The 19,826-nt window shown below is 41.3% G+C and overlaps 1 long non-coding RNA gene across 1 annotated transcript; it reads right to left on the bottom strand.

The window, feature by feature from the left end:
- Positions 1 to 17,594, bottom strand: LOC122458473. Its single transcript, XR_006278530.1, has 3 exons — positions 17,585 to 17,594; positions 12,594 to 12,599; positions 1 to 171 (listed from the first exon to the last, which is right to left on the bottom strand). It is a non-coding gene; the product is annotated as an uncharacterized LOC122458473 (long non-coding RNA).
- Positions 17,595 to 19,826: the final 2,232 nt, after the last annotated feature.

Genomic DNA, 19,826 nt, shown 5'->3' with positions numbered 1-19,826 from the left:
CCACAGATTTGAAAGCATCTTCTTTCCTCATGGATCCTTCTGGTCAGGTGCCAACTAGGTTATTTGAACTGCTTAACCCCTTACAGGTAAAGCAATCCAGTACAGCTGCCAAGGATGGATTTTATGCTACTACATACATAAAGGTTGCTACCCTTCCCCCTATATTTAAGACTCCCCTTATATTTGAGTCTTCTGCATAGCTCTACTCCGAAGAGTAACTGGTTTACTCTAAGTAGTCAGAATCAAACCAATTGACTTTGGGCTTGTTAACTCGTGACAACAACAAACGTTGACCTCTTTTTTTACTCCAGTCGTCTCTACAGAACCAACACAATATAGAGAGAAGAAGTTGGATTCAATTCCATCTTGTGTATCATAATCAAAATAAGAAAAGGAGTACTTCTGGCACCTTAGAGACTAACAAAATAGAAGAATAGACAGGCCTGTAACTAGAGCTGATCCTGAGAATAGAAGGGTGTGCTGTCTTCCGGGTGCTAAGATACGGGATGTAGACCTGAGGTTGAAAAGGATCCTCAAGGGAGCGGGAAAGAATCCCCTAATTATCCTTCATGTGGGAACAAATGATACAGCCAGATTCTCACTGGAAAGTATCAAGGGAGACTATGCTAGGCTGGGGAAGACGCTTAAGGAAATTGAGGCTCAGGTGATCTTTAGCGGGATCCTTCCTGTTCCTAGAGAAGGGCAACAAAGGTGTGACAAGATTATGACTGTCAACAGATGGCTTAGGCAGTGGTGCTATAAGGAGGGCTTTGGGATGTATGGCCACTGGGAGGCATTCACGGACAGAGGTCAGTTCTCTCGGGATGGACTTCATCTGAGTAGGGAAGGAAATAGACTTCTAGGATCGAGGCTGGCACAACTGATAAAGAGAGCTTTAAACTAGGAATTGGGGGGAGATGGATGGGAGATGTCCAGAAAATCTCCACGCCAGATTTTAGCATTGAGAGGGAAGAAGATGAAGTAAGAAAGGATACAGCCATGGGTAGGAGAATGTATATAAGGAGCGAGGGCGGTGTGGATACTAGTCTAATAGGTTATACTGGCTGTAGAATGACTGTGCCTAATAGGGTACAAAATGTGAGCGAGGCCAAACAGCAAAAATTAAGATGTTTATACACCAATGCGAGGAGTCTAGGTAACAAAATGGAGGAACTAGAGCTACTGGTGCAGGAAGTGAAACCAGATATTATAGGGATAACAGAAACATGGTGGAATAGTAGTCATGACTGGACTACAGGTATTGAAGGGTATGTGCTCTTTAGGAAAGACAGAAACAAAGGTAAAGGGGGTGGAGTAGCATTGTATATCAACGATGAGTTAGAATGTAAAGAAATAAGAAGCGATGCAATGGATAAGACAGAGTCTGTCTGGGCAAAAATTACATTGGGGAAGAAAACTAGTAAAGCCTCTCCTGCGATAGTGCTTGGGGTGTGCTATAGACCTCCGGGATCTAATTTGGTTATGGATAGAGCCCTTTTTAATGTCTTTAATAAAGTAAATACTAATGGAAACTGCGTGATCATGGGAGACTTTAACTTCCCAGATATAGACTGGAGGACAGTGCTAGTAATAATAATAGGGCTCAGATTTTCCTAGATGCGATAGCTGATGGATTCCTTCATCAAGTAGTTGCTGAACCGACTAGAGGGGATGCCATTTTAGATTTAATTTTGGTGAGTAGCGAGGACCTCATAGAAGAAATGGTTGTAGGGGACAATCTTGGCTCAAGTGATCATGAGCTAATTCAGTTCAAACTAAATGGAAGGATTAACAAAAATAAATCTGCAACTAGGGTTTTTGATTTCAAAAGGGCTGACTTTGAAAAATTAAGGCAATTGGTTAGAGAGGTGGATTGGACTGAAGAACTTATGGATCTAAAGGCAGTTGAGGCCTGGGATTACTTTAAATCAAAACTGCAGAAGCTATCGGAAGCCTGTATCCCAAGAAAGGGGAAAAAATTCATAGGAAGGAGTTGTAGACCAAGCTGGATGAGCAAGCATCTTAGAGAGGTGATTATGAAGAAGCAGAAAGCATACAGGGAGTGGAAGATGGGAGGGATCAGCAAGGAAAGCTACCTAATTGAGGTCAGAAGATGTAGGGATAAAGTCAGAGAGGCTAAAAGTCGAGTAGAGTTGGACCTTGCAAAGGGAATTAAAACCAATAGTAAAAGGTTCTATAGCCATATAAATAAGAAGAAAACTAAGAAGGAAGAAGTGGGGCCGCTTAACACTGAGGATGGAGCGGAGGTTAAAGATAATCTAGGCATGGCCCAATATCTAAACAAATACTTTGCCTCAGTCTTTAATAAGGCTAAAGAGGATCTTGGGGATAATGGTAGCATGACAAATGGGAAGGAGGATATAGAGGTAGATATTACCATATCAGAGGTAGAAGCGAAACTGAAACAGCTTAATGGGACTAAATCGGGGGGCCCAGATAATCTTCATCCAAGAATATTAAAGGAATTGGCACCTGAAATTGCAAGCCCATTAGCAAGAATTTTTAATGAATCTGTCAACTCAGGAATAGTACCGAATGATTGGAGAATTGCTAATATAGTTCCTATTTTTAAGAAAGGAAAAAAAAGTGATCCAGGTAACTACAGGCCAGTTAGTTTGACATCTGTAGTATGCAAGGTCCTGGAAAAAATTTTGAAGGAGAAATTAGTTAAGGACATTGAAGTCAATGGTAAATGGGACAAAATACAACATGGTTTTACAAAAGGTAGATCGTGCCAAACCAACCTAATCTCCTTTTTTGAAAAAGTAACAGATTTTTTAGATAAAGGAAATGCAGTGGATCTAATTTACCTAGATTTCAGTAAGGCGTTTGATACCGTGCCACATGGGGAATTATTAGTTAAATTGGAGAAGATGGGGATCAATATGAACATCAGAAGGTGGATAAGGAATTGGTTAAAGGGGAGACTGCAACGGGTCCTACTGAAAGGCGAACTGTCAGGTTGGAGGGAGGTTACCAGTGGAGTTCCTCAGGGATCGGTTTTGGGACCAATCTTATTTAATCTTTTTGTTACTGACCTTGGCACAAAAAGTGGGAGTGTGCTAATAAAGTTTGCAGATGATACAAAGCTGGGAGGTATTGCCAATTCGGAGAAGGATCGGGATATTATACAGGAGGATCTGGATGACCTTGTAAACTGGAGTAATAGTAATAAGATGAAATTTAATAGTGAGAAGTGTAAGGTTATGCATTTAGGGATTAATAACAAGAATTTTAGTTATAAGTTGGGGACGCATCAATTAGAAGTAACGGAAGAGGAGAAGGACCTTGGAGTATTGGTTGATCATAGGATGACTATGAGCTGCCAATGTGATATGGCTGTGAAAAAAGCTAATGCGGTTTTGGGATGCATCAGGAGAGGCATTTCCAGTTGGGATAAGGAGGTTTTAGTACCGTTATACAAGGCACTGGTGAGACCTCACCTAGAATACTGTGTGCAGTTCTGGTCTCCCATGTTTAAAAAGGATGAATTCAAACTGGAGCAGGTGCAGAGAAGGGCTACTAGGATGATCCGAGGAATGGAAAACTTGTCTTATGAAAGGAGACTTAAGGAGCTTGGCTTGTTTAGCCTAACTAAAAGAAGGCTGAGGGGAGATATGATTGCTCTCTATAAATATATCAGAGGGATAAATATAGGAGAGGGAGAGGAATTATTTCAGCTCAGCACCAATGTGGACACAAGAACAAATGGGTATAAACTGGCCACCAGGAAGTTTAGACTTGAAATCAGACGAAGGTTTTTAACCATCAGAGGAGTGAAGTTTTGGAATAACCTTCCAAGGGAAGCAGTGGGGGCAAAAGATCTATCTGGTTTTAAGATTCTACTCGATAAGTTTATGGAGGAGATGGTATGATGGGATAATGGGATTTTGGTAATTAATTGATCTTTAAATATTCAGGGTAAATAGGCCTAATACCCTGAGATGGGATATTAGATGGATGGGATCTGAGTTACCCAGGAAAGAATTTTCTGTAGTATCTGGCTGGTGAATCTTGCCCATATGCTCAGGGTTTGGCTGATTGCCATGTTTGGGATCGGGAGGGAGTTTTCCTCCAGGGCAGATTGGAGAGGCCCTGGAGGTTTTTTTGCCTTCCTCTGTAGCATGGGGCATGGTTGACTGGAGGGAGGCTTCTCTGCTCCTTGAAGTTTTGAACCATGATTTGAGGACTTCAATAGCTCAGACATGGGTGAGGTTTTTCATAGGAGTGGTGGGTGACATTCTGAGGCCTGCGCTGTGCAGGAGGTCGGACTAGATGATCAGAGTGGTCCCTTCTGACCTTAGTATCTATGAATCTATGAAAATTTATTTGAGCATAAGCTTTCGTGAGCTACAGCTCACTTCACCGTAATCAAGATAGTTTACCAAGTTCCAATCAGCTATACCTGTGTATATAGTGCTGAGGGCACATCTTGAAAACAATGGTATTGGGCAGTGTAAACAAGGCCTAATTTGGCCTACAGAACCCTCATCACTGATGTGTGAGAAGGAAGGAATCCAATGGGACTCTGAGAGCATAGGGTGACAGTAAGGGCTTGTCTATACTGGCACTTTACAGCACTGCAACTTTCTTGCTCAGGAGCGTGGAAAAAAAAAAAACCCTGAGCGCCGCAAGTTTCAGTGCTGTAAAGTGCCAGTGTAGACAGTGCACCAGTCCTGGTAGCTCACCCCTCGTGGAGGTGGGGTTTTTTATAGTGCTGGGAGAACTCTGTCATAACTACACTAGCCACGTTAAAGCCCTTAGAAACAGCAAGGGGGTGGAGGTGTCACTTACTTATAAACTGAACACATTTGATACATAAGAAGGCAATAAAGATGGAAACACCACAAGGTAGCTTTTATTAATTATTCAAAGTAGAGCCACACTATAAGTGGTCTTAGTCTGTAGGGGAGAGGATGGGATATGAGTTCCTCTTTCAATCTAATGTATCTAGGTTTTAGACTGCTCATTACTATGGTGTCCCTGCTAAATGCAGTGGTGCCCAGATTCTGTAAGGAAGTGTGCCATAGAAATGTATGTAGTAGTATGCCATTGTTTAAAATGTATTTAGTTATGTAATAAAATGAAAGGTGCGGCCAAAATGGAGTGCAGCAAAGATATACATACCCTGATACCACATTGGAGGGCAGGCACCGTTATTGGCCAATGATTCTGAAAAAATATTTTTAAACATTAGTAGCACAGCTTTCATTAAAGCCTGTACAAACCAGAGCTGAACACTCCTGTCCCAACCATTTTGAAAATTTACCCCACAGAATAAATACCTTATTAGCTCCAACCGTTAATCCTTGGGAAAGGTCTGATACTGCACAGAATGGGACAATATTTCATGCTTCAGAGAAGGGCCACAAAAGAAACCATGTGTGTCGCCAATTGTATAGTGCTGCACTTTGACATGAGGGGGATATTCCTTCCTTATCTCCTGGAGGCAACCAGTTTATGGAAAGAAGCATGAAGTAATTACCCTTATTATACTCTTATCTTCCCTAGCTGCAAATGCTGTTCCTGAACAAACAATTTTCCAATGCTTTTGCAAACCCAGTCACAGAATTATTTGCCTCTAATTCCTCCTATGGCAACAAACTGCATGGGCTGACAAATGTTGCATAATAAAGCACTTCCTTTCATTTGTTCCAAATTTACTGTACTTAATTTCAACACGTGCCCATTCTCATTCTGTGGCTTGTAAAATTTCCCTTTGAAATAAAAATAATGTTACAAGTTTTTTTTTGTTTATGTGGAGAAAATAAATTTTAAAATACTTGCTATGTTCCCATTTGCTTAGTTGGATGTGTGGTTTCTGCACATAGACACTATGTATTGTGAGGAGAGGGAGGAAACCAAAAGCAGAGGCGTAAGTTGCTCTCGTCTTGATGCTCCGGGATTTACACAAACTGAGACTGGACTAAAGTTCTCAGTATGCATGTCAGTGGTTCTCAACCTATTTATCATTGTGGGCTGCATAGGCAGCTCTGTGTTATGTGGGCTGCCTCCCCTAAAAAGATAGGGTTTAGTATTAGATGAAAGCAATAGGATTCAAATCGCTATAGTACCTTTCATTTCAGAACTGGCAAATGTCTACCAAGAGCATTTTCAATTAGCAAAATAAGTCAAAATGGTCACTGTTATAATTACTTTACTGTAAGGGTGGCATGGCATGGTGTTGTGCCACCCTCACTTCCATACTGCTGCTGCTGGCAGCATGGCTGGGCCGAGTGCCTGGAGAGCACAGCTGCGGAGCCTGTCTGCCCTAGCCAGTGTGAGGTGCCTCCCCAGCCAGGGATGGTCCTCCATCACCTGACCCCTCTGGGACTGTCATTCTCCACACACACACACACACCCGCAACACTGGGCTGGTACACATGCCTGTACAGGGCAGAATGGCTCACCCAGGGACTGCCTCTCCCCAACCCCCCACCCAGAGACTGCCACCCATTCAGGGACTTCCACCAGACTTCCCACCTAGTCTGTCTCCCATGCACCAGTTGTACTTCCCCTCCCAGCATTTGCTGGTGTCCTTGGGGGGGCAGGGGAGAGGGATAGCTCAATGGGTTGAGCATTGGCCTGCTAAACCCAGGGTTGTAAGTTCAATCCTTGAGCGGGCCATTTAGGGATCTGGGGTAAAAATTGGGGATTGGTCTTGCTTTGAGCAGGGGGTTGGACTAGATGACCTCCTGAGGTCCCTTCCAACCCTGATATTCTATGATACCCTGGCTGTCCATCCTGCTTGCCTTCCACTGTGGGAAGCCTGGTTCAGCCAGGGTCACTAGACCTGTGCTCAGCACCCTGCAGGATCACCCTGGCCTCCTACTGATGCTGCTGGGCCCAATCCTGCTGGGAGTGGGGGCTGACATTGCTGGCCCTGATCCTGGGTTGCCCCATTTTGCACCACCCCTGCCAGCTCTGTGCCTAGGGGCAGATACCCCTCCTGTCCTGACCCAGAGGATGTCACACGGGCTGCAGCTGTGTGCTGACTGGGCCGCAAGTGGGCTGTGGGTTAAGAACCGCTGGCGCATGTGCAGCAGTTTCATGAATAAGTTGCAGTCATCATGGTCAACTGATTCTCTAATCCACCCACTATAATCCATACACTAGATCAAAGTTGTTGTTTGGCACACTTACAGTCTAGCAGGTCAGAATACCTCTTCAGATTTCTGCACAGAGCTGAACTGAGTCATATAGTTCTGCTGAAGGAAGGGCTCGCCATAGCTGCAGAGGAAGAGGCAGAATTTTGTCTCAGTGTTGAACATAACTCTCAACATTTACTCATTTGTATATCAGGTCTGACTGCTTACATTGTTCCATGCCTCATTTTACTGTCATTTCTATTTAATAGAGCCCACAAGTGTGCTAGGAGTGCCACAGAAAATGTACAGAAGACTAGTTTTGGAATCTGTACACTAAAATGGCTCAATTATTATGGGATACAAAATGAAAGTTGGGCTATAAAAGGTATGGCTGTTTGTATCAAGGTGTTTCAGAAATCTCCTGGCTAGTGCTACCCAATTCCAGGAAATATAGCTACAAATCAGTGGAGGTGGTGACCTCCACTGAGCACAGGAAATTGTATTGGGGAAAACAATTGAGTAGGGTAAATATATGCTGTTGGGCAACATGTGCTGAAGCTACCTTCTCCTCTAACCTAGAGTAAAGCATGCTGGGATTGAAGAGGACTGTAGAAACAGTAGTCCACAGTCAGAGACCTGGAAGGAGCCTGTGGAAATTATGGATAAATAATTTAGGTAGTTTGTTTTTCATGAGATTGTATCTTACTTTGTGAAGACTTTGCCACAAACCCCTCTTGAGGGGACTGAGGCCTAATCTATGGGCAGATTTTTGTACCAGTATAACTTTCAGATAGGGACCAGGGTGTGAATTTTTTTGGTTTTCTTAATAAATAAAAAAAGCAAGTGATACTGGTAGAATGCCTAGAGTGGATTCAGGTGCTTTATACCAATATATTTGTCCCTTCCTTTATGGGAATAGCCATATGGTATAACCACCTTTTTATACCCATAGAATTGCATCCACAGTGCGGAGTCTATACTGCTTTAACATTAGCCAGAATAAATCCCCCTGGCAGGGAGAAGGTTTCTTCAGTTTTGGAAAAAGCTGAATAAACATAAATTTTTGTTTCATTTGACCTGCCTCGCTATGTATGTGAGTGATACCCTTGCTTATAAACGAGTAATAAGTCATTTGAGTGCGTACACTTTCAAAAAAAATGACCTGTCTAAAATGTATGTATGACTAAACTGAGAAACCATATAATTATATTTCTATAACCCAAGCCCTTCCTTACCGCTCCCCTTTCCTTGTGTAGGTTTGTTTTATTCTTTGCAAAGTCCATTGTTTAGGTTCCAGTCTTTCAATGCCTTCTGCTAGCATGGATCCTTGTGCCCTGACTGAAAACAGGCATTTGGTAAATCATATGTTTGCCTCTAAATTCTTATTAGAAGTTAAAGCTGATATTAATCAGAGGAGAGAAAATCACTGTCAAGTGTATTTGAACCCAAACATGTCGTGCCAGTCACTCCCTCTTTGTGGCTTGGTCGCAATGCAGTCAGTGTCTCTGGACTTGGGAGACAAAAGTGAAATTAAGTGTGTGGTTGTCCCCTGCAGAATTGCATGTGCATCTACTCTTGACTTTAATAGGACCAGCATGCATATACAGAGCTTTTTCAGACTCAAAGGCCCTGAACCCGCAAAGTGGGTGGACTTTTGAGTCCTGGTGAAACCTTCTTAAATTTAAATGCAAGGATCAAAGTGCACAGAACAGCATGCAGGACTGGGGCCTAAATTAGGAAGTGCCAGGCAGAAGTACAAGCAGACTATGCAACGTGGCATTGCTGGAGGAGGCAAAAAGGCTACTTGTCTTGCAAGGCTGTGTCGTTCGCTTTCCTGCTTTTTCACCCTATTCTTAACTTTCCCTTTCACACCCTCTTCATAAAAATATTCTATTATGCACTTATACCACTTGCTTTGATGTCAGTTTCCCTGAGCCAAAGGCTCACCTTTGATGTACTTAAGGCAATTGGCAAATTAGTCTGTATATTCATAACTGTGCATTTTGACATTTATTAATTCCCTTGTATTTAGCTTGTTCTCTTTAGTGTTTGATTCCCTCATCTGTGCAAATAGTTTCTCCATCTTATCAGACACACAAAAATTTAAAGAGGGGACCAGTTAAATCTTGGTTAAGCTATTGTAAATCATGTGTAACCTCAATTTATTCACTAGCTTCTTCAGATTTACGAATAATTTGTCTTAGATTATTCAGAGATGGAGGGGAAAAACATAGGTTCAGCCTCCTTGTTGTTGGTATTCCAGTGATTTCCACAATGTGCTTCCTGGGTATATCCAAATACACAGGATGATATGGTCCCTATTCCAATCCACTGACAGTCTAATTGACAAGATACTGATGTTGGTGAGAGGGATATAATCACAATATATACACGATATATATTTACAGAATTCTTAAATGCATATCCACTATCTCTCTGACTCCCAGTCATCCAAGTTGTCATCAATTGGCTAGTGTCTTGTAGTTGTTGCTGGAGAAGTGGATCGCAAAAGATGAGAGGTTTATGGGTCAGTTCAGAACAGGTCTTTCACATATAAACAGAAGCCTGGATGACAGCATGAAAATGTCTGTCTGAGCAAATAAAAGCAAGAGTTGATACTGGCATTAGTGACAGAGAAGGTGAAGGGGTGACATAAGAGGCAGGAATAAGTAAGAAGAGCAGGACAAGGAGAAGGAGCTAGATGAGGACAAGAAGCTTGAATGTGATAAGGTGGAAAAAGGGACAGCCCAGGGGTAGGATTCAATAAATGTAGGGGGAGAGGTATAGTCAGAAAACAGGCAAGGAAAACTATTGTGGCAGTTTATGTTTTGAATGAATGGGGGTAGTTGTAGGTATCAGGGAGGCCAGAGAGGAAGAGACTGACATCCTTGATTACTGCAATGTGTATTGAATAAGCGAGGGGGTGGGGGAAGGTCAGATCATAAAGATGTTGCTATGGAGGAAGAAGCTGCAAGATTTGGACAAGACCTGGATATGCTGGATAAGAAAGATTTGGGAAGGGGAGGAGAGTCATCTTTGACTCCTTCAAGTTATAAGCTTGAGTGACTGTCAAGTTTGCAGTGGGCTTGGGAGGACTGATTAGGAGTTCAGTTTTAAATTTATGGTGGAACATCCTTGAGGCGAAATTAGGGCTGCTAAGTAACAGTCGGAAGTCCAGGATCGCCATGGTAGCATTCTGTGAAATTCTTCCAGTTCCACGCACTGGGCCAGTTAGACAAGCAGAACTGCAGGGTCTCAATGCGTGAATGAGACAATGGTGTAGGGAGAAGGGGTTTAGATTTATTAGGAACTGGGGAAACTTTTGGGAAAGGGAGAGCTTATGCAGGAAGGATGGGCTCCACCTAAACCAAAATGGAAGCAGGTTGCTGGCACTTACATTAAAAACTGCTCTATGGCCTTTTTAATTTTAAGGGCTCTGGGAAAGCCAACAGGTGTGGAGGCGCACGTGGTTCGGACAGAAACATCCCTTAGGGGAGGCTCTACTAATGGACATGCATCCGATGAAGTGAGCTGTAGCTCATGAAAGCTTATGCTCAAATAAATGTGTTAGTCTCTAAGGTGCCACAAGTACTCCTTTTCTTTCTACTAATGGAGATTCTCTGTCCTAGTAAGGAGGAGAGTATGGACAATAAAATACAGGTCAGATCTGATGAGAAACAGTCAAATGAAAAAGTCTCATTCAATTACATCATGTATTGGGAGACGGCTAAAAAAGTGATAAGTTTTTAAAGTGCTTATATACCAATGCTAGAAGTCTTAATAATAAGATGGGTGAACTAGAGTGCCTCGTATTAAATGAGGATATTGATATAATAGGCATCACCGAAACTTGGTGGAATGAGGATAATCAATGGACACAGTAATACCAGGGTACGAAATATATCAGAAGGACAGAACAGGTCGTGCTGGTGGGGGAGGGGCAGTATATGTGAAAGAAAGCATAGAATCAAATTATGTAAAAATCTTAAATGAACGAAACTATGGATAGTAATTCCATGCTCGAATAATAAGAATATAGCAGTAGGGATATATTACCAACCACATGACCAGGATGGTGATAGTGACTGTGAAATCTCAGGGAGATTAGAGGGGCTATTAAAATTAAAAACTCAACAATAATGGGTGATTTCAACCATATTGACTAGGCACATGTCACCTCAGGATGGGATGCAGAGATAAAGTTTCTTAACACCTTAAATGACTGCTTCTTGGGGCAGCTAGTCCTGGAATCCACAAGAGGAGAGGCAATTCTTGATTTAGTCCTAAGTGGAGCACAGGATTTGGTCCAAGAGGTGAATATAGGTGGACCATTTGGTAATAGTGACTATAATATAATTAAATGTAACATCCCTGTGGTGAGGAAAACACCATAGTGGCCAAACACTGTAGCATTTAACTTCAGAAAGGAGAACTACACAAAAATGATGTTCGTTAAACAGAAATTAAAAGGTACAGCACCAAAAGTAAAATCCCTGCAAGCTGCATGGAAACCTTTTTAAGACACTATAATAGAGGCTCAACTTAAATTTATACCCCAAATTAAAAAACATAGTAAGAAAACCAAAAAAGCCACCGTGGCTACACAACAAAGTAAAAGAAGCAGTGAGAGGCAAAAAGGCATCCTTTAAAAAGTGGAAGTTAAAACCTACTAAGAAAATAGAAAGGAGCACAGACTCTGGCAAATGAAGTGTCAAAATATTAGGAATATTAGGAAGGCCAAAAAAGAATTTGAAGTACAGCTAGCCAAAGACTCAAAGCTATAGGAAAAAAAATTTAAGTACATCAAAAGCAGGAAGCCTGCTAAACAACCAGAGGAGCCACTGGATGATCGATATGCTGAAGGAGCACTGAAGGACGATAAGGCCACTGCAGAGAAACTAAATGAATTCTTTGCATCTGTCTTCATGCTTGAGGATGTGAGGGAGATTCCCAAACCTGAGCCATTTTTTTTGTTTAGGTGACAGATCTGAGGAACTGTCCCTGATTGAGGTGTCATTAGAGGAGGTTTTGGAACAAATTGATAAACTAAACAGTAATAAGTCACTAGGACCAGATGGTATTCACCCAAGAGTTCTGAAGGAACTCAAAAGTGAAATTGCAGGACTACTAACTGTAGTTTGTAACCTATCGTTTAAATCAGCTTCTGTAACAAATGACTGGAGGATAGCTAATGTGACACCCATTTTTAAAAAGGGCTCCAGAGGTGACCCCGGCAATTACAAGCCAGTAAGCCTGACTTCAGTACTGGGCAAACTGGTTGAAACTATGGTAAAGAACAAAATTGTCAGACACATAGATGAACATCATTTGTTGGGGAATAGTCAACATGGGTTTTGTAAAGGGAAATCATGCCTCACCAATCTACTAGAATTCTTTGAGGGGGTCAACAAGCATGTGGACAAGGGGGATATAGTGGATATAGTGTATTTAGATTTTCAGAACGCCTTTGACAATGTGCCTCACCAAAGGCTCTTAAGCAAAGTAAGCAATCATTGGATAAGAGGAAAGGTTCTCTCATGGATTGGTAACTGGTTGAAAGAGGAAACAAAGGGTAGGAATAAATGGTCCATTTTCAGAATGGAGAGAGGTAAATAGTGGTGTCCCTCAGGGGTCTGTATTGGGCCCAGTCCTATTTAACATATTCATAAATGATCTGGAAAAATGGGTAAACAGTGAGATGGCAAAATTTGCAGGTGATACAAAACCACTCAAGATAGTTAAGTCCAAGCAGACTGTGAAGAGCTACAAAAGGATCTCTCAATATTGGGTGACTGGGCAACAAAATAGTAGATGAAATTCAATGTTGATAAATGCAACGTAATGCACATTGGAAAACATAATCTCAACCATACATACAAAATGATGGGGTCTAAATTAGCTGTTACCATTCAAGAAATAGATCTTGGAGTCATTGTGGATAGTTCTCTGAAAACATCCACTCAATGTGCAGCAGCAGTCAAAAAAGCAAACAGAATGTTGGGAATCCTTAAGAAAGAGATATGTAAGACAGAAAATATCATATTGCCTCTATATAAATCCATGGTACACCCACATCTTGAATACCGCATGCAGATGTGGTCACCCCATTTCAAAAAAGATATATTGGAATTGGAAAAGGTTCAGAAAAGGGCAACAAGAATGATTAGGGTATGGAACAGCTTCCGTATGAGGAGAGATTAATAAGACGTGGACTCTTCATCTTGGAAAAGAGATAACTAAGGGGGAATATGATAGAGGTATAGAAAATCATGACTGGAATGGAGACAGTAAATAAGGAAGTATTATTTACTCCTTCTCATAACACAAGAACTAGGGACCACCAAATGAACTTAATAGGCAGCACGTTTAAAACAAAAAAAAAGGAAGTATTTTCCACACAACGCACAGTCAACCTGTGGAACTCCTTGCCAGAGGATGCTGTGAAGGCCAGGACTATAACAGGGTTAAAAAAGAATGAGATAAATTCATGGAGGATAGGTCCATCAATGGCTATTAACCAGGATGGGCAGGGATGGTGTCCTTAGCCTCTGTTTGACAGAAGCTGGGAATGGGTGATGGGAGATGGATCACTTGATGATTAGCTGTTCTTTCATCCCCTCTGGGGCACCTGGCACTGGCTGTTGTCGGAAGACAAGATACTAGGCTAGATGGACCTTTGGTCTGACCCAGTATGGCCGTTCTTATGAGGAGATGTCAGCGTTACAGGAGGTGTGAGATTGGATGGCCAACAGTTCAAGAGTCCAAGTTGGCAAATCATCCACATAGAAATAGTAGCTTGGAGCCATGTGATTGTACAAGATTATCACCACTGCGTGGAGCAGGAGGAGAAGACGAGAGGGACGGTCAAGGACAGAGCCCTATGAGACCCTCATGGTGAGTGAGAAAGGAAGAGGAGGACCGACCAACAGGAGGAATGAAAGAACGACCAGAGAGGTTGGAGGAAAACCAGGTGCAGATGGCGTTGTGAAAGCTAAGGGAGGAGATGTTCAGAAGGAACATCTGATCTACTGTACCAAAACCAGAAGAGGGGCCAAGAAGGATAAGAATGAATTGGAGACCCCAAGAAAAGGTCACTATAAACTCTGAGAGAAATTTCAGTAGTGAGGAGACAGTGGACACAGACTGGCAGGAATCCAGGAAACAGTAGGAAAGAAATGTTGGTCAACAGAAATAAATGTCAAGTTTGAGTTAGGACAGTAATTGGACAGCACAGTGTGTCAAGGATGGGAGAATCTAGAGTCTGCTTGTACTGAGAGGAACAAGTAAGCAAGAGAGGCAGAGGCTAAGAAGGGAGTGAGAATGGGGGCATGAGAAGTAAGTAGCCAGGAGGAGATTGTCACTGGTGCTGGTGGACTTGTTAATGGAGGAGAACCAGTGAAAAACCTAGCATTAGTCATTAGGGAAGGAGAGAGGTCAGGGTAGATCTTATACAGACTTTTCCCCAAGAGAATAATTTTGCATAGAGAAGGAAAGAGAGAGTTTGCCGGCATGGGGTAGGGAAGATATTTTGAACATTCTTTCTATTCTGAGCATTAATTTGGATGTTTTAAAGTATACTGGAGATCCCATGTTTGAAAATCTTCTGGCAGCAAATCCTTAGATGTTAAAGCTGGTTCTCTGACAAGGATGATGGAAGGTTGGGGGGGGTGGGAGGAAGGAGAGAGCAAAAGGGAGGCTAGGGAAAAATAGGGAGAGACAGGGAGAAAAGAATGTAGAACTCTCTAATTAACCTAATTGGCATTAGCCATAATCTCTCCTGGGATTGATTTGCGAGATTCTCAGTGTCTGCAGCACTTAATATTTGTGGGATGAAATGGAGGATCCTGATCACTTGGCAGACAGGCAGGTGTTGTTCCAGTCCTTCCTGCTGACTTCTCAGCAACAGTCTGTCTTCCCTTTGTCTGGCCTGGGAAGCAGGGAAAGTAAAAGCAGCTTTCAAAGCTGGGGTCAGGAGAGGCATGCCCATTTGCATTTTGGGTTATTATGGGTTAGTTGAGCAGGCAGAGTCTATAATACAGATAAATGATTTCGTAACTGGAAAACTCATGTCAGCAACTGCAAATCATTGTTTTTCTTTAAGAAATGAGGCAAATTACGTGAGAAGGGAGGGAAGTAAAATGTCATTTTAGTTAAGAAATGTGCAGCTGGAGAACAAGAAAAAGGATAAAACACATAGTTTGGGAATGATGAAGTGGATGTAAACTGACCAGAGTGCAACGGTTTCTGATGGCAGTGCAATGGGAAAGAGAAAGATTGGGGAAATTATTTAACCTTAATTTCTCTCTCTTGTATTTGGGACTAACACAGATGCAAGAGACCCCTCATTCATTCCCAGGCAATATTTTTAATAAATAAATCTGGAGTAACTCTTCTGAACTCTGAATTTTCACCAGCATAATAGAAAGAAAAGTTGGGCCCAGTGTATATCTTGGGTTTAATATTTCAGGGCTTTCCCCCACCCTCGCAAAAAAAGAAGCTTCTGGCTCTTCACATTTCAGCTTGCAGAGACATTACACCTATTTAACATAATCTTTCTGTATTCCTCCTCTGTTCCATTTCTTTTATGCTTTCTCTTTCTTTTATGCACAACAGCTAAATCCAACTCTGAACAGTCTGCTCACAGGACTGAATAACCTGCTGACTTTAAATTCTGTCCTTTCATCTGGTTTGTGGACCCTGCCCTCACAACCTTAGTACATGCAAGAAAACAAAAAATAGGTGAGCATTACGTGGTCTAGCCTCTTCCAAATATATTTTTGAGTTAAGAAATTTAATGGAACATCAAAGAAAGTTAAAATGAGAACAAAGCTACTGTCATGAAATATAGCAACTAGAAACTAACCTGTTGAACAGTAAATACTTTCCAGTAGGCTGAATTATGTATAATATGTTCCAGGCATTGTAGCACAATATGCAACATGACTACCTCTTTATTGCTTTGATTTTGTTGTGTCTTTCTTTAAATGACAGAGTAACAAGATTTGGAAGAGTAACTGTACTTAGAAACATTTTCAGCATTGTCTATTAATTTTGCTAGGGGAAAACCCCTCTATTCGTCAGATGCTATTCATAAAAACTCTGTTCATTCACTTTGATTTTTATGTCTGTAAACTGGTTTTATTCTCCACAGAAGCAATCCTGTCCTCACTGTGCTTGATTCACAATAAAATCTTGAAGTAGATAGGCCATTGCAGTACCATTAATTGGATATGTTTCAGATTACCATGGAACTTTGTGTGACAATTCAGTGTACCTGGGAATATGTTTTCTTTTGATTAGAAAAGTGTCTGCATAATTTTCTGTGGCTTCCACTTTATGCCTGTAAACAAACACTTAACTGGGTATCCTATCAATGCAGTCAAGGAGCCTTAAATCTATAGCCACTGAATATTAAGTTGTTTCCTCCTCCTTTCTCTCCCTAACCTGCTTTATGCCAGTGCTGCTATGATGCAGATAATTTTGGATGAATCATAGAATCAAATGACTTGAGAGAACAGACCTGTTGTGGATAATCAATTGACCATGTGCTCCCAGTTTGATGTTGTGACTAAGAGGGTGAGTGCAATTCTGAGACATATAAGCAGGGAATATCTAGTAGGAGTTGGGAGGTGGTATTATAGCAGGGGTGAGACTATCACTGCGATAGGATGTCAAGTTCTGGTATCAATACTTCAGAAGATGTTGACAAATTAGAGCTAGTCTACACTAGAAATGCTACAGCAGTGCAGCTGCGGCACGTCTGGTGAAGCTGCTGACAGGAGAGAGGTCTCCCATCGGCACAATAAAACCACCTCCCCGAGAGGCACTAGCTATGTTGGTGGGAGAAGCTCTCCCCATATATAGCACTATGCGCACTGGTGCTTAGGGTACTGTAATTTACATTGCTCAGAGGGAATGTGGCTTATTCATACCTTGAGCATCATAAATTATACCAACATAACCTGTAGCATAGACAAGCCCGAAGAAAGGGTTTGGAGAAGAGCTACAAGAATTATTTTTGGGTCTGGAAAATCTGCCCTATAGCAAAAGACTTAGGATGATCAATCTGTTTATCTTATCAAAGAGATGGTTAAGAGCTGACTTGATCACAATCTACCGACATGGAGAGAAGATTTGTGACTCTTTAATCTAGCTGAACAAAAGGCCTAACAGGATCGAATAGCTGGAAGCTGAAGCTAGAGATAGGCTGTGCATCTTTTAGTTAGGATAATAAACACTGGAATGACTTATGGAGATATGGTGAATTCTCTGTCACTTGACGTCTTTAAATCAAGATCTGATGACTTTCTAAAAAATTTTCAAACTGAAGGTATTGTACTTAGGAAAGCCCCTCTTCCTTCATGCATTTATGTTTCCCAACTAGGGTTTTGCCTATACTTGCAAAACTAGTGAGCATGTTTCCGCCCCAGGGGAGTGCCCCCTGCGCTTGCACTAGTGGAAGCTGTAGTGCAGACAGGGTGCAGATTTTTACCAGTTGTGTCCTGTAAGGTTAGCTGATGTGGTAAAAACACATGCATCCTAATTGCACTACATCTTCTCCTGTTGAAAACTCTGATGGAGCTGCAGCCAATTTGCCCAGTGTATGTGCATCCCTAGAGAACATGGTGCTTAAAACATCTTTGAGGTCAATGAGGATCCAGATTTGGTATATTACATTAAAGAGCTTCTTAAGGATGATAAATGTTACCTCACTTGGGGAAAAAAAAAGACATTTAAGGCCTCATGAACTTGGAAGTATCTCTCTGAATTCAATTCCTTGCTATAAGATTGGGCCTCTGAAGTGCTTGGTTCAGTGGAAGTTTTGCTACAGTAAAGACTGTAGGAGTACATTCATATTTTAATTGTATTGCATTTTTTCTGTTTGGAAAAACAAAAAGCAAAAATAATCACATTAACATCCTGCAAAATTATCAACTTTTAAAATTCAGGGCTAATTCCACTTTTAAACAATGTCATCTACTCCCCCCCGTCCCCTCATGGAAACCTTACAAACAACTTTGTTTTTCTTTACACAATCTTTGTTCACATTTTAGCCAGCTGAAAGAGGACATTTCTGGATAATCACTAAGGCCTCTTTCATCAGAGGTGTAGCATGTCAGTGTTGGAACAAATAAGTATTGGTCAACAATCATTATCCAATACCTCTTGCTGGTTTTTAATTAACTAAATTCACACACTTATTACTACATCTAGTTAATAGCTCCTCTCCTTGCAGGTGCTACAGTACTGCATTGCTGCCCAAGTAACAGTTATACTTTTTGTTCTGCTGTTTGGATCAATACTGTTTTGTAGAAAGGCTTGGAGCCCATGTTTTTGAATCACTACATTAGCCATGGGATCCAATCACTGAGGCCTTCAAAAATTCTGATGACTTGATGTCTATGTTCTTTGAGTGTCTGATTTTTACTACAGTACCTCCTTTTCCTTGCATTTTTTTAGAGAACAAAACATTTTTGCTTTATATAAGACCATACCATTTTGATATGTCAATTAAATAAAGAAAATCAGACTGTGGTCACTGGATATACTGGAGAAAACAATTCACCACTTAACCAAAAACTTCCTTTTACAGGAATTGACATTCAACATGCATAGCATGCGAGAGAGAGGAGGCACACTCTCATGTTTGAACTGGTTCATAGATCATGGTGAAATATAAACACTTAGTTGCTGTCTCCTCTGCTATTAATAGTCTTCCTTCTTTATATAACTCCATAGATGTACATACACCATACTGTGGGTAAAATATGGTGAACAAATAAGCATCCCTGCCCACAAAGAGCTTTTATTTCCACATGAAAGGATCCAAAGCACTACAATGCATTTATAGAAGTGCACTGAGTGGGGCATGGCATTTATAGATGGAATACTTCAAGGAAATGGTAGTTTTCAGAAGACATCTGAAGTATTGCTATCCTAACAATCTGTCCATGAACCCTTGCAGAACTAGACAAATGTATCATATGTAGCAGCCATTGTATTAAAACCTATTTTTAAAAAAAATGATAGGCAAGATGCCAACCATTGAAATCCAGATAACAATTCTCCTGTGTTTTGTTTTGCTAGTAGTGCTGCCATTAAATATATGGCACAGGCAAACAATTCTGGCACTTCATAACTTTTGAAGGCTTGATTTTGCAACCTCAATGTTCTTTTAATGTCGTTTTATTGTGTGTAATTTTCTAGGTTTTTAAACAAACTGGAGAAAATAGAAATTCCATCATGTGGCATCATATTGACACCCACACGGATCAGCAGGAGAACTGGAACCTTTATGTCCACCACACAGACCTCTGCCACTTGAGCTAATGAGTAACTGATTATCTTCTGACAGGTTTCAGAGTAGCAGCCGGGTTAGTCTGTATCCGCAAAAAGAAAAGGAGGACTTGTGGCACCTTAGAGACTAACAAATTTATTTGAGCATAAGCTTTCATGAGCTACAGCTCACTTCATCGATTGCATGCAGTGGAAAATACAGTGGAGAGATTTATATACACAGAGAACATGAAACAATGGGTGTTACCATACACACTGTAATAAGAGTGATCAGGTAAGGTGAGCTATTACCAGCAGGAGAGCGGGGGGAGGGAACCTTTTGTAGTGATAATCAAGGTGGGCCATTTCCAGCAATTGACAAGAACGTCTGAGGAACAGCGGGGGGAGGGGGGAATAAACATGGGGAAATAGTTTTACTTT

The sequence above is a fragment of the Dermochelys coriacea genome, chromosome 2 (genome assembly GCF_009764565.3).
Source record: "Dermochelys coriacea isolate rDerCor1 chromosome 2, rDerCor1.pri.v4, whole genome shotgun sequence".
Taxonomy (NCBI): Eukaryota; Metazoa; Chordata; order Testudines; family Dermochelyidae; genus Dermochelys; species Dermochelys coriacea.
This window is presented reverse-complemented; position numbering and strand designations above follow the sequence as displayed.